Here is an 18,526-nt window from a genome sequence, read left to right as displayed (position 1 = left end):
TTCTCATCTCAAGGTCCTGAATTACACCTGCAAAAGTCCTTTTTCAACGTAAGATCGTGTTCCCAGAGTCCCAGGGTTAGGACATGGACAGATCCTTTCGGGTCCCACCATTTGACCTGCCACACACTTCCACACCATGCCAAGTATGCCTAATGGCATAGCCTTCTCTCTTCTTGAGCCTAGAGTTGGCCTTAGGATCCTTTCCAACACTGCTTTCCACCAGCTGTTCTCAGTCCAGAGCTGGCCCCAAGAGCAGACCCACTTGCCCCAAAGTCATCAGCCAGATCTCCGTTCTTTTGAAGTCCAGTGTTCTAGTATGTTTTCTAAACAGAGAAAACAACTCTGGGGTGAAGACTATACTGACACCTGTGGAAAACTCACTGAACAATATTCTCTGTGCTCCCAGGGATCCTGTACATCAACCCAGCAGACCTGGGGTGGAACCCTGCAGTGTGCAGCTGGATCAACAAGAGGGAAATCGAGACAGAGTGAGCCAACCTAACCATTCTGTTTGACAAGTATCTTCCAACCTGCTTAGACACACTCAGAATCAGGTAGGTCACAAAACACAGGATGTAACACATTAAAGCTGCAGAAGAACCGGTTGGCTCACATCCGAGGCCCCCCTGACACTGTGTCCTTCCCCTGAAGTCAGATGTCCCTAAGCATTCCCCTGTGGGTGTGGCAGATGGCAGAGGGGAACGCACACTAGGATGGCCACGGGATGCCTATTATCAGTTCAGGCAAGAAGCGAGGTGGGTGAGGAGGAGGAGGAAGGTGACAAGTGCCTCCCATGAGTGCATGTGGGTATATCCGGCAGAGGCGGCAGGTTGTAATACACAGAAGTCCTTTGGTTTGCAGGACACACAGCTGGTCCTCCTACAGAGGCCAGGCTAACAGACCTACAGGTCAGTGGCCCTCGATACCCACATTCTGTTCCTGGTCATGTATGTTCCTGGCCCAGTAATGCAGGATCGGGTAGAATGCATCGTTCGGCCAGTCCTGCCCCTCTGGACACTGTGCGTTCACCTCTCCTCTTACAGGTCTGCAGGAGCAGAGGCAATAGCCCTGGACACTTATCACATGAACAAGAGATTATTCCTCTTAACCAAAAAGATACTTACAGCCGCAATATCACATGTGTCTGTAAATAGATGTTCCAGCATTAGGCCCCTGCTTTTGTTTTACATTCTCTTTCTTGGTCAATTGATGCATCATTCAATGAATCAGGCACCCAAATTTGTGGTTCCTCCAACTTCAACCATCAGAGGCTGGTGCCGTGAATGCAATGTGACTCAGAGATGCACAGCTCTTAAAGGGTCAGCAGGTTAGGTTCAGGATTGTTTTGGGGAAATTAAGTCCACCACTCAAAATGATCCCTGACTCCTTTATTCATTGGTCTGTCAAGCACAGGATAGAGAACCACTGGCACACACAGAGGCAGAGGTGAATGAGTGCCCCAGGCCCTCTGGCCGCACATGCCTGCCCTCACCCCATCAAAATCCACCCACGTTTAGAGTGAATTTTATGTAACTAAAACCTGAGTTGCAGCTGAGCCATTGACATAGTAGTATATTTTTAGATATTTAATCACACACATATTAATTTTGATTTTGAAATTTTTATATGCCAGGGTCAGTAATTACTTTTCCAAATTTCACCATTTTCATAAACCCATGGAAAGCTTTCAGCCCTTCGTGGCCTGTTGGCCCCGTGGCCTTGGCTAATGAGATAAAGCGGCCCTGGCAGCAGGCAAAGTCTAGAAGTGGTAATGGTGACTAGTGTCTCATGGGGGCAAGGGCAGCAAAGAGGTCAACCAGAAGGGAGATTTTAGGAAACCAGCATGCACCTGTTCTTTGTCATTTGCTGAGACAATTGTCCGGTTTGTCTTTTGACTAGGAGGCCATTCCCCACTCTGGGCATTTAGAACAAGAGAGGCCAAACTCTTGTCTATATGGGTATGGGTAAGTGTGTGTTCGTGTGCATGTGCAAACCTTGGAACAAGCTTTGAAGACACTAACTGTACTAAATCTCTCCAGACACAGCACCCCCCAGTCTCTGAATTCTCGTTATCAAGGAAAAAGCACAGCTGTCAATTATGGTTATCTCATTTAACTCTCACAGCTTTCCTAAGAGGGCATAATATCCCATAGACAAAGAGCTGGGGTTCCACGGTGCTCCCTCGGGGCCACAGCTAGTTAGTGACAAGGTGCACACTTCAAAGTCTTACTGGTATTTTAATCCGTCACGGCATCATAATGCTGGCTTTGTAGGGCCCTGTTACTATGAAGCTGTGTGAGGTCAACATAGCGTGATTTTTATACTGAATGAGCGAGCCTCGTAAGGGATGATTATAAAGCAACTTATTTTGTTTCCCACTGTTCCTTCAAAACCATTTTATGTGGCTGGTTGTCCTCCCACCCCTGGATGACATCTAGGTAAACACCCATTACTTTACCCATCATTCTCCAGTAATAAAAAGGTATCTGATCATTTGTAGTCACACAATCACACAATCACACATGTGTGCACATACACACACATGAAAATTTAAAGAAAACACACAGTAAAAATTTTAAAAAGCAGACTGCATTTAAATGACACTTCTCCCCTGGCCCATAGCTCAGACCATCTTCCAGATGTCACCCTCAGTGCCAAAGGGAAGTGTCCTTGACTTCCTCTGTCCTGACTCTACCAGTCACCCCCTCAATCAGCTGCAGCTTCTGACCTGTCAGGGCTGAAGGGTGATGAAGACAGTAAGAGGGAGGAAAGGCCTTAATGACAGGCTCTGGCATGGCCTTAGTTACCCTAACTGTGGCAGATCCAAAATTAAAGATTTTGTGAGTCCTTGGGCCCCTCTCCATCACTGGGGATCTTCCACATGCCTTCCTTTGAAGAAAGTAAATGCATCTCCATCAGCCGGTCTTGTATAACTCCTCATGCAAACTGCTCCTTTGGCCGGCATCTAAAGCACCCCACATGCTCATGGCTCACAGGGGGATCCCAGAAAATACTCGCCCCTCCCTGCTTTGATAAATGGGAGCACAGGCTGCCCCAGCGAGCAACCTCCTCGCTCGCTATGAGATAAGCCAGTCTCTTCAAGGTTCTTCAAGTACAGGTCCTTTGCCACTTCAGAGCGGTCCTACTGAAGCCCTTTCTCCAACTTTATTCCAGGCGAGCACCTGCCTTCCCCGTGTGTGAGGGGACACTTATCGCCCACCAGGTGTTCTCTGTGTGCTAACTGCTGGCCACTCCGGCATCTCCCACTTCCATCCTCTCTTCCTGGAGAAGATGAAAGGCCAAGGTTGTAACAGCCTTTACAGGCACCCCCCCGTTGCTTGGATGTCAGTTTGGAATGGTCCGCCTAGTCGGCCCCTATCATCTTGGTACCTTATTCAAAACTCTGCCTGAGACAGCTACATTTTAACCTTCTGTTGCAAATATGTGTCAAATGAAGAAAAGCCTCTCAAGTACTCAATTTTCCCCTCACTCATGGAAGCCTTGACTACTGGACTACTTCATAGAGTCATTGTGAGACACAACTAGACTGAGAGCAGGTGTAAGAACCAAACACTAAGAAGAATGGAATGTGAGGGAGCGCTGAGGCCCAGTGCTGGAGAAGGACTGAAGGTCTCAGTCGGCGGTGTTACTCATCCTGTAACAGCGCTCCTGCTCCTGTGTGGCCTGTGAGCTCATCTTGCCGTGGGAGGCAGCTGCGAGGGCAGGTGTGCAGGAGAGGTTGAGCGTGTGGGTATGTGGGCACTATGTATGTATGCATGGTGGGCTGAAAGTGCCCTTGTGCATACATGTGTGTGCATGCACGCCTGTGTGTGCGCATGTGTGTGTGTGTGTATGCACACATGCTCCTGTTCCCTTGGGCACAGGTCACCTTGTACATCCCTTGATACCTGCCTTTCAGTCAAGACCTCCAAAGCCAAGGTTAAGAGGACAAACACCAGGCCAGGACAGAGGCATAGAGGCATAGTCTTGGAAGACAAACTCCATCAAGTAAATCATGATTGTATAAAATAATCATTTGTCCACTCTGCACTCCTCCCACCCCAATATAAGACTCTGGCCCCAAGGGAAACATTTTCACTGTGTTTTAGTTACTCCTCTGAGTGGAAGGAATGGAAGCAGCAACCTCAGAACGGCACCCATATTGACTCTTGAGGTGCTTTCTGGCAAAAGAGAAAATTCTGAGATATTTACTTACATTTTCACAGCTGCCCACATTTCCCAAGGATTGAGAGGGGTCATCAGTGTTCAGAGGAGGGAAGAGGGAGGCGAGAGTATCAGAGGAAAGGGTGATAGGAAAAGGAACCTTCCCAGAAACCTTCTGGGCCCTTACTTGTCTTCACAGAGAGATGACCCAAAATAGCTGATGGGGATGCAGGCTGAAGAAGCGTCTGACCCTCTGTAAGCCCTAAGAGTCTGGCAGGTCATGAGCCCACCAGAACCAAGTGGCTTGCACAGCCATCTGACCATGGATCTAGGATGGAAAACGCAGTGTTCTAGAGCACATCTGGCTCTCTCTTTGCAGATTTAAGAAGATAATTCCTATCCCAGAGCAGAGTATGGTGCAGATGCTCTGCCACCTTCTTGAGTGTCTCCTGACCAAGGAGGACATCCCTGCAGACTGCCCCAAGGAAACCTATGAGCTGTATTTTGTGTTTGCTGCCATCTGGGCATTTGGTGGAGCGATGGTCCAAGATCAGGTAAGAGGCTAGGATGCAGTGAGCACCTACATCCATGTCCACAGCAGCAAAACCTGATCTTCCGGCAAGGATTTGGGAGATGGGACAACTAAATGTCAGGATGAACATGAACACACCAGATGGTTTAGTTATCCATGCATTGCTCTGCTGAAGACATGCATTCCCATGAAAAGGTGTCCTGAGGGAGGCAGGTGAGATTTTGATGTTTCTTGTTGAGTTAGTGACTATATCGCTGCTTTCCTGGAGAGCTGCCATGAGGCCAGAGTGAACCAGCATGTCTCCTTACCCTTAAAATGCAGAGCTGCGCACAGAAATTTAGACCAAAAGTTAGTTGCTGGCTGTGGGTAGGAAACCAAAGCAGTATGTGTCTCATAGCATTGGCTGCAGGAGCCTCATGCAGCTCGGAGGTAGGGATGTCAGGCTGGAGTATCTTGGCATCCTTATGCCCTAGCCGTTCCTGTATTCCCAGCCTTTTTCTTTACTTAATTTCATCCAAATAAAAAGTACTTTGTCTAGAGATATCCCATTCAAGGTTATGCAAACCAGTCTTTTACAACTGACTCTAGCTACCAGGCAATGTCACACACAGGCTTAAGAACATGGACTCTGGATTTGAATTGTAACTCGACCCCTCATTATGACTCATTGGGCAAAATTACTTAACCTCTCTCTACCTTACTCCCCCATGGGTACAAAGGAGATGAGGGTGGTGATGGTACCCAGTTCCTAGGATGGCTGTGAGGATTAAGTCAAGGGACACTATTTTACTTGTCTGGCATGAATATGTGCAAAACACTTAAAGTCATGCTGGCACATGCGTGTGTTTGTTATTCATATTCTCCTGCCATAATATCCAGGTTTTCAGTAAATATCTGGTACCTCTTGCATGACAGGGGAGCAATCCAAGCTGCCGTGGTCAGAGAGTTAGTATTTACTCCTTTTGGTCTGACTTGATTGTGGGCTCTTTGGAGAGAGAGCGAAAATGTGTCAGCCTCCTGGGGCAAAGCCTTGTTCTAAGAATCCAGAGTAGAGGTGAGCTGGGAGAATTCACAATTAATTTAGAATTCACAGCTAATTTTTTTTCACAGGCCCTGGCTGTAAACATCCAGCCCCCTCCCACTACCTGCTAACATGTCCTTTTGTGCTCCAAATTCAGTAGGCAGCTCTCACGAGCTCCTGGGACCAGGCCTTTATCCATCTCCCTCCCCAGAGCTGGTGCTGGTGGGAAGGGGGAATCTTCACAGTCAGGAGGAGGCTAGACAGAGAGCTTGACACCTGAGGGTTTCATGCTGTCTGTTCTGTAGCCCCGGGAGCTTCTCCATGGACTGCCTCATTGGCAGTTAAATTTCCTCTTTGAGGCAAGGAGGCAACCAGTCCAGCAAAATGGATGAGAGCTTGCGGAAGGCACGGAGACCCAGATGCATAGGTTAGTGCTTCCCATTAAACACACTCCTTGACCTTTCAGCTGCTGAAATGCCTGACAGCAAGCATTGCTGGGCATCCTCCACTCCCAAGCAGTAGGATATCAGGATGAAGTACTTGGTCAATTTTCTATCTCTGTATGGAAAACTGTAAATCCACTCAATTCTTTTCTATAATCTTGGGAGAAAGCATCCCTCCCATTGTCCTGGGCTCTGGAGTGTCTGGAGCTGTAGGCAGTCATGCTGGCACATGCAGAGAAGACAAGGGCAAAAGCTTTTAGCAGCAGGGGTTGTCCAAGACCCCCTGCACAAGCTGCCTTCAAGTCACACACCAAAAATAGTATAAATCGAAAAGTAGGAAGTTGGCCAAAAGACTCACAACAGTAACACCAGTTGTGCTTACATTTAACAGGCTGTCATTAAAGCAAAGCAGAAATACAAAATGTAGCCCATACCTGAGTAGAAGGTCCAAAAAAGGCCAGGGCAGGGGGAGGTTTTCCCTAAATGCTTTGCAGGGATCACAGGACACAGTCTCTCAGAGAGCTCCATACTGGGAGAGTGAAACCTGGGTTCAGATCCCAATTCTTCCAGATGCTTCTAGATGTGTAACCTTTGAGCTTTTGTCTTTTGATACATTAAAGAGGAATAATTTTCACCAGGATAACTTGGAGGCATTGTGAGGATCAAATGAGGTGATGTTACATTCCAAACTCTGCTACGGTCTGTGGAGACAGCCTCAGGGTCCCTGAGATCAAAGGGCAGGAAGAGAACCAGAGGATTGTCTGAGTCTAAAGGAGAAGGGGCCTCTGCACTTAAGGTCACTGCTGCAGAAACACCACTCCTACCCCCCACAAAGAGCTGAACTGAGAAAGGGCCATCGAATGACTCAGCAGAGGTGACCTTGGTTATATTACAGTGACCAGTTATAGTAGAAGGCGAGGTCACGCAGTGAGACGATATTGGTATAGCCCAGCTAATGGTTTGGTTGAGAAGCTGACTGAGTAACTCAGGTGAGATTGGAGATGAGGAGAGAAGATCCATCCAATCTTCTTCTTTCTAGAGGTTGCCTTCATCTCAGATTTCCCATCTAAACCTAAAATCTGGCTTTTAAAGGTCCTCAAGAATTTTATCAATGAGTTAAAAATAGGGATTTTTCTGAGGCTTCCAATTGCAGAGAATGCTGAGAGACACAGTGTACCCTTAATCAGAATAAGAACAGCAAACAAATCTGTCCTCACAGTGGAGCCTATTTCCATTCTAATTTTAAAGCAAAATAATTCAATCCTATTTACTTAATGGGTAGCAAAATGCCGAGTACCATTCTTCCAGGTCCAGCTTCATTCCCACGCAGCCAGCTTCCTGGTGTGTCCTGCCTTTGCACTTCCTCTCTGGCCTGCCCTCCAGGAACGTTTCCTAAAATGCCCAATCTCAGTCTCTTTTCTTTTTTTAGATTTTTCCTAGGTCTGTGTGTTCAAAGAGGGGGTTTGAACTCCTCCCCTAGAGGGTTGCTAGTAGCACTAGTTTTGTGGCTGGCGGGAGGTGGGGGTGTGCACGTGCATATGGGTGTATATTTGGGCTTGGCCACGTCAGACAGTTTGAGCACACTAAGTGCACAGTGCTATCCTGAGAGGCACAGGATCTGATCTGTATGCATGTCAATTATATGTCTCCACCCATTCCTTTTGTCATGAAGACCCATTTGTGTTTGTCTTCGCTGCTCCTAGACTTAGAATTTTAGCTCTTGAGGACACCTTAGAAGTCTTTTCTTGGATCCTCATTTTATTGATGAGGAAATGGAGGCACATAAAGAAGTGGGGCTCCTCCCACCCCACCACCCTGTGCCCCCAGCATCAGTGGTCACTGTTTTATTCATGCCACTGACTGCCATCCTGGGCATTGCTCAGTCTCAGGGGTCTAGGAAGACAGAGCTCTATCTCGTCGGGAGGTCCTGATCACACTTGCCCACCTTGTGGACGCAGGCTCCCACTGTCCTCCATGTTCCCACCTGTTTCTGCCCATGCACCCCACGAAGCACTGGGGTGACTCAGCTGTGAGGTCCAGCAGCTGGGCATGTTCATGGCTGAGGGCTGCCAGCTGGGCCTTGTCAGGCTGGTGCTGGGGGGAGCAGCATCCTTCCTGGAGGAGCTGGTCCACTGGGCAGGCCTGCACAAACCAGACCACTTTGTGTCCCCTCCCTGACCTCTGCCTGATGCCAGGGCGGCTCGTCCAGCTTACCAGCTCTGGGAAACTGTGCACCCTAACCTGCTTTGTTTTGGCACCTCGTGGACTACCGGGAAGAATTCAGCAAATGGTGGCTGACAGAGTTCAAGACAGTCAAGTTTCCATCCCAGGGAACCATCTTTGACTACTACATAGACTCAGAAACCAAGAAATTTGAGCCTTGGTCCAAGCTCATCCCCCAGTTTGAATTTGATCCCGAGATGCCTTTGCAGGTGAGTGTGGCCAAGTGAACAGACATGTGTGGTCATCCCAGGACCTGCAGAGGCTGCTGCCCCTTATGGGAATCCAAGCGTTCTGGCCTTGCTAGGAACTAGTCATTCCCAGCTACACAGCTTTTCTGGGGAAATTATAGGCGCAATGCAGTACAAGATCCCCCAAAGGGCTCTTGATTCCTGGAGCCCCCCAGCAGCCTGTGGGCAGAAGGTTAAAAAAAACAACTAAAATATGTGAGAGAAGCCACAGGGAGGCAGACAGAGCTGGAAGAGGACGGGAGGGGATACTCGCTACACTGAGGAGGAGTTATAGGATGGCCTTACCATGGCTATGAGAGGAGACACTCCTGCCCGCAGTAGTGAGCCTGCTCCGCCCTGCCGGCAGCATCCCCTCTCCTGAAATGGTCCAGAACGTTTTGCAGTGCATCTGTCTCTCCCACAAGCCCCTGGCACGCTCATCGTGTTCCCGTTCCAGGCTTGTTTGGTGCACACGAGCGAGACCATCTGAGTGTGCTACTTCCTGGAGCGGCTTATGGAGCGGCGGTGGCCAGTCATGCTGCTGGGGACCGCGGGCACCAGCAAATCAGTGCTGGTGGGAGCCAAGCTGGCCAGCCTCGATGGCGAGCAGTACCAGGTGTCAACGTGCCCTTCAACTACTACACCACGTCGGCAATGCTGCAAGGTGAGGGGCATGCTGGGGAGCCAGTGACCCTGTCCTTGACTCTGCACTGGAGCAGTGTGCCAGCACTTGCTGGGTGGGCTTGGCTCCTGAGGCCACACCACTCCTCCCTCTCTGCTGCCCTTGGGCCGCCCCCCTCCTCTCTCCCACAGCACCCCTTAGCCCATGCCCTTTCCTGTCCTTTCCCTACATTCCTCCTTGGCCTGTGAAGCTCCTCCAGGCCCCAAGTTCAACACACAACAAGCAGTTCAGCACCTTGAGGACAAGGAAAGTGGGAAGCCATTGAGAGATTTCAGCAAGTTGGTAGGCTTCTGTCAGTGGAGGCATCTCTAGAGATCATTGTGTTCACACCTCCTATCTTATAGATAGGAAACTGAGGCTCAGGTAATAGTAAGAGATTGCCCAAGGTCACCATCAGGCAGCAAGGCTGGCAGGTGCATCGAGTCTTTGACCACATGAAGCGCGCTTCTCACTGGCTTTCCACGCCTGGCTGCAGCCTCAGGGTCAGGGGCTCATTGCAGGGGTTTCCCCCGCCAGAGTCACTTCCTCTCTGACCCTCACTCCCAGGAGGGTCCCTCACCCCACCCTGCCCAGCTTTCCCAATGAGACCCCAGTGCATGGCCACACCTCCAGGGCAAAATCCCCCAGACGTGGGGAATCAGCACACACCTGCTTGCAATGGGCAAGTCAGAAGTCACAGCTGATGACAGGAGATGTGAACCTTCCATTTCCTCCCCCAGTACATCACCCAGGCCTTAGGCCGACTGACTCACAAAGTGGACTTGCTGAGCCTGGACCGCTTCAGTCCCCCGGTCCTTCCTTGGCACCTGCTCACATGAACTCAAGCCAACCAGTACGGGGTCACCGGTGCTCGGGCCCCCCCGGGTCCCACGGTAGTGAGAGATCAGGTCAGATCCGCCTCCTTTCTGCACTGCGTGCCAGCTCTCCCGGCATCAGGGTCTGGGGCTGGGAGGCCCAGCACTGCCTCTGCTTTCTGCATCCCAGAGCAGTTAGCAGACTCCCACCTCTCTGTCACACTGGCCTCCGGGCTTCATCCTGCTGGGCTGGGAAATGTTTCACAGGTCAGTCTCAGTCCACCAATTGATTCTAGCTACCCCATGGGTGGTAACAAGTAAGACAAAGGGGGTGAAGACTCAGGTCAGAACTTGGCTGGTTTGTCCACAATGTGGGCATCTTCTGAAGGAAGAATGTGGGGCTCTTCACCATGTAAACAACTACAGGTATGACACAGTTTTAAGAGTAATCTGCATTAGCATTTGTCTCCAGCATCTCTTAGGTCTACACAGTAACAAAATAGACCAAGCCCTGCTCTGTATGTCTGCCAGCTTCCGTAGTGCAGATCTTCCCACCATGACCGGTTGCAAGCTACTGATGCAATAAACGTGGTCAGTGAACATGGAGTCAGAGATGCACAGTGGCGCCCCAGTTATCATATCTTCACACTTTACAGATATGATAATGAAAGATGAAAATAACCTGAAGAGCATAGATGGTGGTGAAATGTGGTAGACTAATTTGGATGTAATGAGTTTTGTATAGTTATTACCTTTGTTTTGGATACAATTTACTTAATTGTATGATTGTCTAATTTTTTTTTTCAAACAATGGCTGTGTTTACCAACCAGCTCGCAAAATTCCCTCCGTGTTAGCAATCAGCTATGAAGAGACAGCTCTGGTAAACAGCTAGCTTCCGCTTTGCTCCACGAGGCCTCAGCCCCCACCATGCCGCACAATGTCATAACCGTCCCTCATGGCCCCACACTGTCACGTTAGTGCCCGCCCGTGACCGTGAGCAGGCTTCACACGCCTGGCTGGAGCTTGCTGGGTCTGCCTAACGCAGTTTCCCTTTCTTGTTCATGGAAACATACACCTCTACACCTATCTGGAAGCCTTGATTCCAAGGGCTGATCAGATTATCAGCTCTGCCTATTTACTCCGATTCTGAATTTACTCTTTTTACTTAGTACAACTACACTAAATAATAATGATAATAATGATGATAATAATAATAATTATTATTATTACTGGCATTTATCAAACATCCATCAGGTATGTGTCCGGTGCTAACCTGAGGTTTGCCTTTTTTTTTTTTTCTCTGAGGTTAGACTTTTATACAATTTTTAATCGCTTAATCTTGCACAAACCTGTGAGGTTAAGTACTTACATCATCCCCATGTTATAAATGAGAAAATCAAAGCACAGAGAAGTTAAGTAAACTACCTGAGGCCACACACAAGTGGAGGAGCCAGGGTTCAAACCCAGACAGTCTATGCTCTTAACCACCAGGCTACCTCTCTGGTAAGAAAACACTTTGAAAAGTGAAATAAATAGTTGACGTTAGTATTATTATTTGTGGTACTATTTGAGTATTCTAGAGGGTCTTTTTCCTAGAATCCTACATTGATTTTATAATTCAAAGAATACTTCAAATAGAGAGTAAAACTTCATAGCCAAGGAAAAGGGGATGAGCTTCTACACTGCTCAGACCTCTTGTTCTTACTCTGGGTCCCTCAGCTGGAGGATTTTCTCCTTCTTTCCTGTTGGAACACAAAGAATTATTCAAAACAGTCACAGAATGCTGTCAAAAGAGCCAGGATGGACGCTGGCTCCCTACCACAGCTGGACATACACCAAAACACAGTGCTCTCGGTCTCTTGTTAATTCCCTGGTGGCCTCTCAGTCCCAGCCCTCCTCTCACACTAGATGATGGATGAAGCAGCTGTCCGCTACCATCACCTCTCCAGAACTAACTAGAATTGGTGGGTAACCCAAAGCACCAGGGTAGCCAGCATCCATGTCACAAAGTCCATGTAGCAAAGCTCATGCCCTTACCTCTGAAAAGCACGGAATTCTTTTATTTGGGATCTCCTGCCTCTTACTTTAGTCACAGTCCAAACAACTTTGTTTATCTGACTTGTTAGCCTAAAACAATTTAGACGCAACAAAATGGTAAGAGAAAGGGTGCAACTAACAGAAAAGTGGGAGCTGGAGACTTGGTATCCAAGAGGAAATAGAATTTTTACAAAAGGAGATACAGAAACTCAGCGGGTAGCTTCTCTGGCATTAGATGAGAGGCTAACTGTCCCACCCACGTCGTGAGCCCATCATGCTTCTTACAGCCCAGCATTTTCATTGCTGTTTGTACTTAAGACCCTATGTAATAAAGAAAAGATTAGCTTTGATGTGCTATAGTCCGCTTTAAATGGCAGATAGTACACCCAGACAGATGTGCAAGATGTGTGTTTATAATGTATATGTAATGGCAAAAGATGGGAAATGGCCTAATTTTCCATAGGATGGAATCCTAAGCATTATTACAAAGAATGAAGAACTTCTGTATGAATTGAGTTGGAACTATTTCCAAAGCTTTTTGGAGAGAGAAACAAGATACAGGAGAGTGTATATAGTAAGCACCAGATTGTGTCTTGTTTAAAAAGAGATACATAAAAATTTACATCTATATACACTCACACATCTATGCTTCTGTATACTTAGTATATCTCCAGAAGGCCATACAATCAACTGACAATAGCAGTTGCCTGTGGCATGGAGAACTGGATGCTAAGAGTAGGAAGCAGAATTACTTAAACTTTTAAAAAATTATGAAATATTTCAAGCATGCAGAAAAGTACAGAAAATAATACAACAGATGTCCATGCACCCACCACCCAGACTTCACAGATGTTAAAATTTTGTCATTCTGCTATGGATCTTAGCATCGCAGCCAACACCCACCCCCATCCATTCCTCCTTCTTGCTCCTCAGTAACCAAAGTTGATGTGTATCATTCCAAACTTACACTGTGGGTACATATAGGTACCCATACAGATACACAGTACTGTTGTGTGTATTTAAATTTTAAGTATGTATCTTACTGTAACTTTTTTAGAAACTTCTTAAATCACTGACTGTTTTCATGCATGCAGATCTACTTCATTACTCTCATTGCTGCATAGAATTCCATTGTGTAAATAAATCACAGCTCATTTATCCATTTCCTACTAAAAGGCAGCATAATTTTTTAAATGTTTTCCCTTTAGAAAAAGCATTATTGAGTTATAATCGACACACAATACATGGTACATATTAGAGGATACACCTTGATAAGTTTTGACATATTTACACAGCCATGACGCAATCACTACAATAAAAATAATGAACATTACCATCACCTCTGGAAGTTCCTCATGTCTCTTGCTAATCCCTCCCTCCATCCCAGTCCTTCCACCCTCCCCTGTGCTGAGGCCAACACTGATCTGTTCCTGTCACAGTGGGTTAGCTTGCATTTTCTAGAATTTTATATAATGGAATCATACGACATGCACTCCGTTTTTTGTCTGGCTTCTTTCACACAGCATGATTTGAGATTTACCCATGTTGTTGAGTATATCAATAGTTCATTCTTTTCATTCCTGAATAGCAGGGTAAAATATATAAAACACTCAGAATGACTCCCAGCAAACAGTAAGTGCTGAGTAAATGGAAACTGTTATTACACTAATATTAAAGATCCTTCTCAACTTAAGACCCTATAAATATTTTTTAATAATGTTTAAGTCCCAACTGCCAAAACAAAAGAAGCAGGCAAACCCCTTTTGCTGGAAGGAGTTTAACATAAACTGTGCTAAAGCAAAAGTAATGTTTTTGGAAGAAATATTCCAACTTTCAAATGGGCAATACCCTGCAGCAGGTCCATTCTTTGAGGGCTTCAGGGGCATATTTTGCAGCTCATTCATCCTGCTAGTCAACCAAAAGCCATTTTTCTCAAAATCAGATGTTCTTTTATAAAGGGAGCAGTTACTCCTTCACTTCTCCTCTCTTTCACTACATCCAGCACTGGGGTTCCATTGAGTACTTTCTAAACACAGATTCAGAACTCTTTAAATACAACTGTTGGTTGTGTTTCAAGGCATTGACATTGCTCACCAGTGTTGATAGCACATGGTTTATTTAATGTTTGAAGTGTGCCAAACCTTGTGCTGAGGGTTTTACCCCCTTCAGTTCATTTAATCATCCCCACCCAGTGAGACACTGTATTAGTAATGCTTTTGACTGCAAGCAGCAGAAAATCTGACAAGAATGACATAAACAGAATTTTTTCATGCAACAAGAAGTCTTGAGGTAGGCAGTTGCTAATGCTAAACCAACGGCTCAGTGATATCAGTGCTGTAATATCTATTATTAGCTGCTCCCTCAGGATGGCAGAACGTGTGCTGCTCCAGCCATCACGTCTGCATTCCAAATAGAAAGATAAAGGAGAGAGCTAGTGCCCATGTCAGGAGATGATAGTTCTCCAGGAACCCCATAGCTTTGTGTCTGTGCCTTGTTGTTTAGAACAGCATCACACAGCCACATCAGCTGGAAAGTGACTGAAGAGAAGAAAGCTGGAAATAGTGACCATCACAGATCTGATGATAGTCTCATTTTTACAAGATTAGCAAATGAGGTTCAGAGGTGTAAAGTGACTTCTTTTAAAGTCACACAGTATATTAATAACCAACCTGTCTTATTTCATAGGACTCTAGTGGCCTTCCTCTCTGATAAGCCTGTAAGTCATGCATCTTAATTTCCATAGTAGAATGCCAACTTTCTTCTGTTAGCCTGATACCTAGAGCACAGGGTTATCTTTCCCTTTGATAGGAAATAAAATAGCCCCTTCAGTTCTTCTTTGAAACACTCAGACTTCAACTGACTACCCACCAACAGCTACACAAAGCACAGATTAGTAAACCTGACATCTCAGGTTAGAGGCAGAGATCCGTCCTCATTCTCCTCCTCCTCTGAGCTCCGCAGACGCACTTGCCTTGCTTTCATTCCCTCCACGGATTATAGCCAATGATTGGTCCTTGGGTTTTGTTAAGAGTTAGCGTGATAAAAGATAATGTTAAGTTACTTTTGTATCTTCTGTAAAATCTCAGTTGAAGACCATGCCAATCTTGTAGCCTGATTTATATTTGTGAGTATCCCTGATATATGCCTTTTAGAACTTACTGCCTGGGAAAACTTTTTCATATGAAAGTAGAGGTAGATTTGTGCCAGTAATCTGGATTGGCATGTAAGTAAATACAGATTGAGTCCTGAGCTTTCAAGTAGGCAGGTCAGAAAGGGAGATGTGAGATACATTTTTATTTGGTTATAGTAACTGTGTCCTTCTAGGTTATTGGTGCAAACAAGTTTCTTCCCCTATAGTATCTATCCCTTTTTAGTCTATATTTTAATTTGTCTGTTTTATATCTACTCAAATACCTCAAGCCTCTTCTCATTCCTTTTGAAATAAAAGTAATTTTTAAAATGAAAAAATTCACAATGGCCCATAGACAGGCTAGTTTAGAAAAAGACAAGGAGAAGCAAAGGTCAAGGCATAAAAAGAGTGGGACAGAGATGATGGCCTCCACAATTCTGAATTCTCTCACCATCCAACTGCAATTTAAATTGTTAGTTCAACAAATATTTGAGAGCTTAATTACACTAATTACATAGGAGCTCAGTTGTCTGAGTATAAACAAATCACTGTAACTTGATCATTAAAAGTTTAAGCTTGGATGGCACCGTGAAAGATCTGACCAGACTCTCAACCTTAAAGGAGCAATGAGCTTCCATTATTACATACAGACAGCTCTCTTCTTCTTACCTTAATGTCTTCCAAAAAGGAGACGACACAAAATTAAATCATCAAATATTTATCAGCTAGTGGGCAAGAACTAGTGGGCTAGTAGTGCTTGGAATGGGGGAAGTGAGTTTCAAAGTATAAGGAAATTGAAAACAACACATTTCAGACAAGAGAGAAAGCATTCCATAAATTTTGGTATCTCCAAATTATGGAATGCAATGCAGCAATTAAAATCATGTTTTAGGAGGATATATATTATCATATAAAGATGTTTACAATATGTGTAATGAAAACTTTTACAAGCAGAAAATGCAGTATAATTCTGATTTTGTAAAGGAAAAATCTAACAGAGCAAATAGAATAGAATGAAATATACCAAAATATTGGAAGTAATGCTTACTACTAGGTGATAAAATTATGGGCAATTTTTATGTTCATCATTATGATTTCTTTGCTTTTTAATCTTTAAATAATGAATATGTATTATTTTTTAATCATTCAAAATGTTATTTTTTGAAAGAATAAATGCAAAGCCCTTACTTTTCAAATTCCCAATACACCAGAAATGTCTTAACAAGTGAAAGATTAGACTACATGGAAGGAAAATAGTTAAAACACAGGTATACAAATCATGTTGGTACAAAGTAAGACATGATTAATTGCTAATGTACTCTTGTCAAAATATGGTCAGGCACTGAATTAACTAAACTGGGGATTTCTCAAGGGCAGAAGCCATGAAATAATAATGTTTAAGAAGTAGTTTGTAGTAGTGGTAACAGGAGGTAATCTGGGTTTAAATCCTGGTTTTGCCACTCAGTAGCTGTATGACCTTGTATAAAATCCTTTAATTTCTCTAAGTTTCAGTTTTCTCATTTGTTAAAATAATTTTTTAAAGGTATTGGTAATACACAACAGGCGTTATCTGCAGGATCATTGATAAAATGCATATCCTGTACTCCATACAGAGCCAGTCAACATTTGCATGGATGAATGAATGAATGAATGCACTGCTCTCAAGTTCAGAGACTGGAGGAATCAGGAGGACTGGAATGGTTGGTACACCCTAGAGAGGGATCAGGATGTGAGGACTCACAGGGGCTCTCTCCCTGAGTGATACGAAAGAAGTGTTGGAATCAGTATCTGTAGATAGGAGTTCTAATTCCAGCAAGGTATTTAACCTGCCTTCGCTTCTATTTTCTTAATTACAAAATACAGATAATATACCTTTCTTTGCTTATTCATGAGGTTTGTTATGCTAATAAAATTCATTCATTCATTCACTTAATACATGTTTTTTGAGGAGCCTACTATATGCTAGATAATGTTCTAGGTGCTGGAGTTACGACAATAAGAAAAACAGAGAAAGATTCCTGTCCTTAGGACATTTATAGTGTGGAGGGTTGACATGACACAAAAGACAAATAATTAAAATATCTAGGATATTAAGTGGTGATCAGTGTTGTGGAGAGAAATGGAGCAGGGACAGGGAAGAGGAGGTAGGGGGAAGCATAGAGTTAGAGTATCAGGGAAGAGTTTTTGTGAAAATGACATTTGAACAAATAAATGCCTGATGGAAGTGAGCAAGCAAACTGTGCTGGCACTTGGGTGAAGAAGATTCCAGGCAGAGGACACAGCCAGAGCCAAGGCCCTGAGGCAGCGAGTGTGTTAGAAGCAGGATGGCTGGAGCAGGAGGGGTGCAGAGGGGAAAGTAGAAGGGAAAATGGATGCAAGGTCTGCAGATGTAACCAGATTGGCTTTGCGCCAAGTGAGGGTGATGCCACTGGAGAGCTGACTCTGGCACAATCTGATTTCCTTCTTACAAGGATTCCCCTGAGTGTGCTTTGAGAATACGGTGAAGTGATTACTGGGGGGAAGCAGAACAGCCGTTAAGGACAATGTCTCCTTTACCAGGTGAGTGACAATGGACAAGGAGGGTAGCAGCAGAGATGGTAAAATGAGGTAACAAATGAGAACCCACTTTGAAAATGAAGTCACTCTTCAAATGTAGGATGGTGATGAAATGGTGCAGAAGGAATGGCGAGAAGATAAGAAGAGAGGGCAGCTGGTGCTGCTCCATGCAGTCATGGCCAAATGCCATGCTGCAGAAATTCAGTGAGATGGTACAGATGAGCTCTGCACCCGGCTGTGGACTTGACTCCCAGGGCGTGTTCATGACAATGCAGAGCCCAGATTGCGGTGGGAAAGTCACATACTTTTATGTCTCCTGTGTGTAGTGCCTTCAACATCAGCATGTTTGCTGGAACTTAAACTTCTGCGCCTGCAGTTCTGCCTACAAATGGAAGGACTTGCTACCATTCCATCCTCAATGTGACTTGGAGCAAAGCTTGGCCAAGAAGGGATCAAAATGTGTATGCCTTTTCCAGGGTTGGGGGGGCTCTCTTACTTGGGAGTACTTAACATCATCCTTTTGAGATAATCCAGAGCATTCCAAGGCCACTTCTTGCTGACATGCTTTTCTTCTCAAAATCCTAGAAGCACACAAGATTTAATCAACCCAAATTACAGGGTCTGCTTAATTCCAGGCATTGACTCGAATATCACCACTTTGGGAGGAGGAGAAACAAGTCTTCCTAAGGAGAGAATTTCCTACTAGAAGGACTGTT

At 45.3% G+C, this 18,526-nt stretch overlaps 1 pseudogene; it reads left to right on the top strand.

Moving 5' to 3' along the window:
* LOC140848606 (dynein axonemal heavy chain 9-like) overlaps positions 1-18,526 on the top strand; it is a 198,895-nt pseudogene that overhangs the window by 132,341 nt on the left and 48,028 nt on the right.

The sequence above is a fragment of the Manis javanica genome, chromosome 4 (genome assembly GCF_040802235.1).
Source record: "Manis javanica isolate MJ-LG chromosome 4, MJ_LKY, whole genome shotgun sequence".
NCBI lineage: Eukaryota > Metazoa > Chordata > Mammalia > Pholidota > Manidae > Manis > Manis javanica.
Note: the sequence above shows the minus strand (reverse complement) of the source record. Positions and strands in the feature narration are given on the sequence as shown.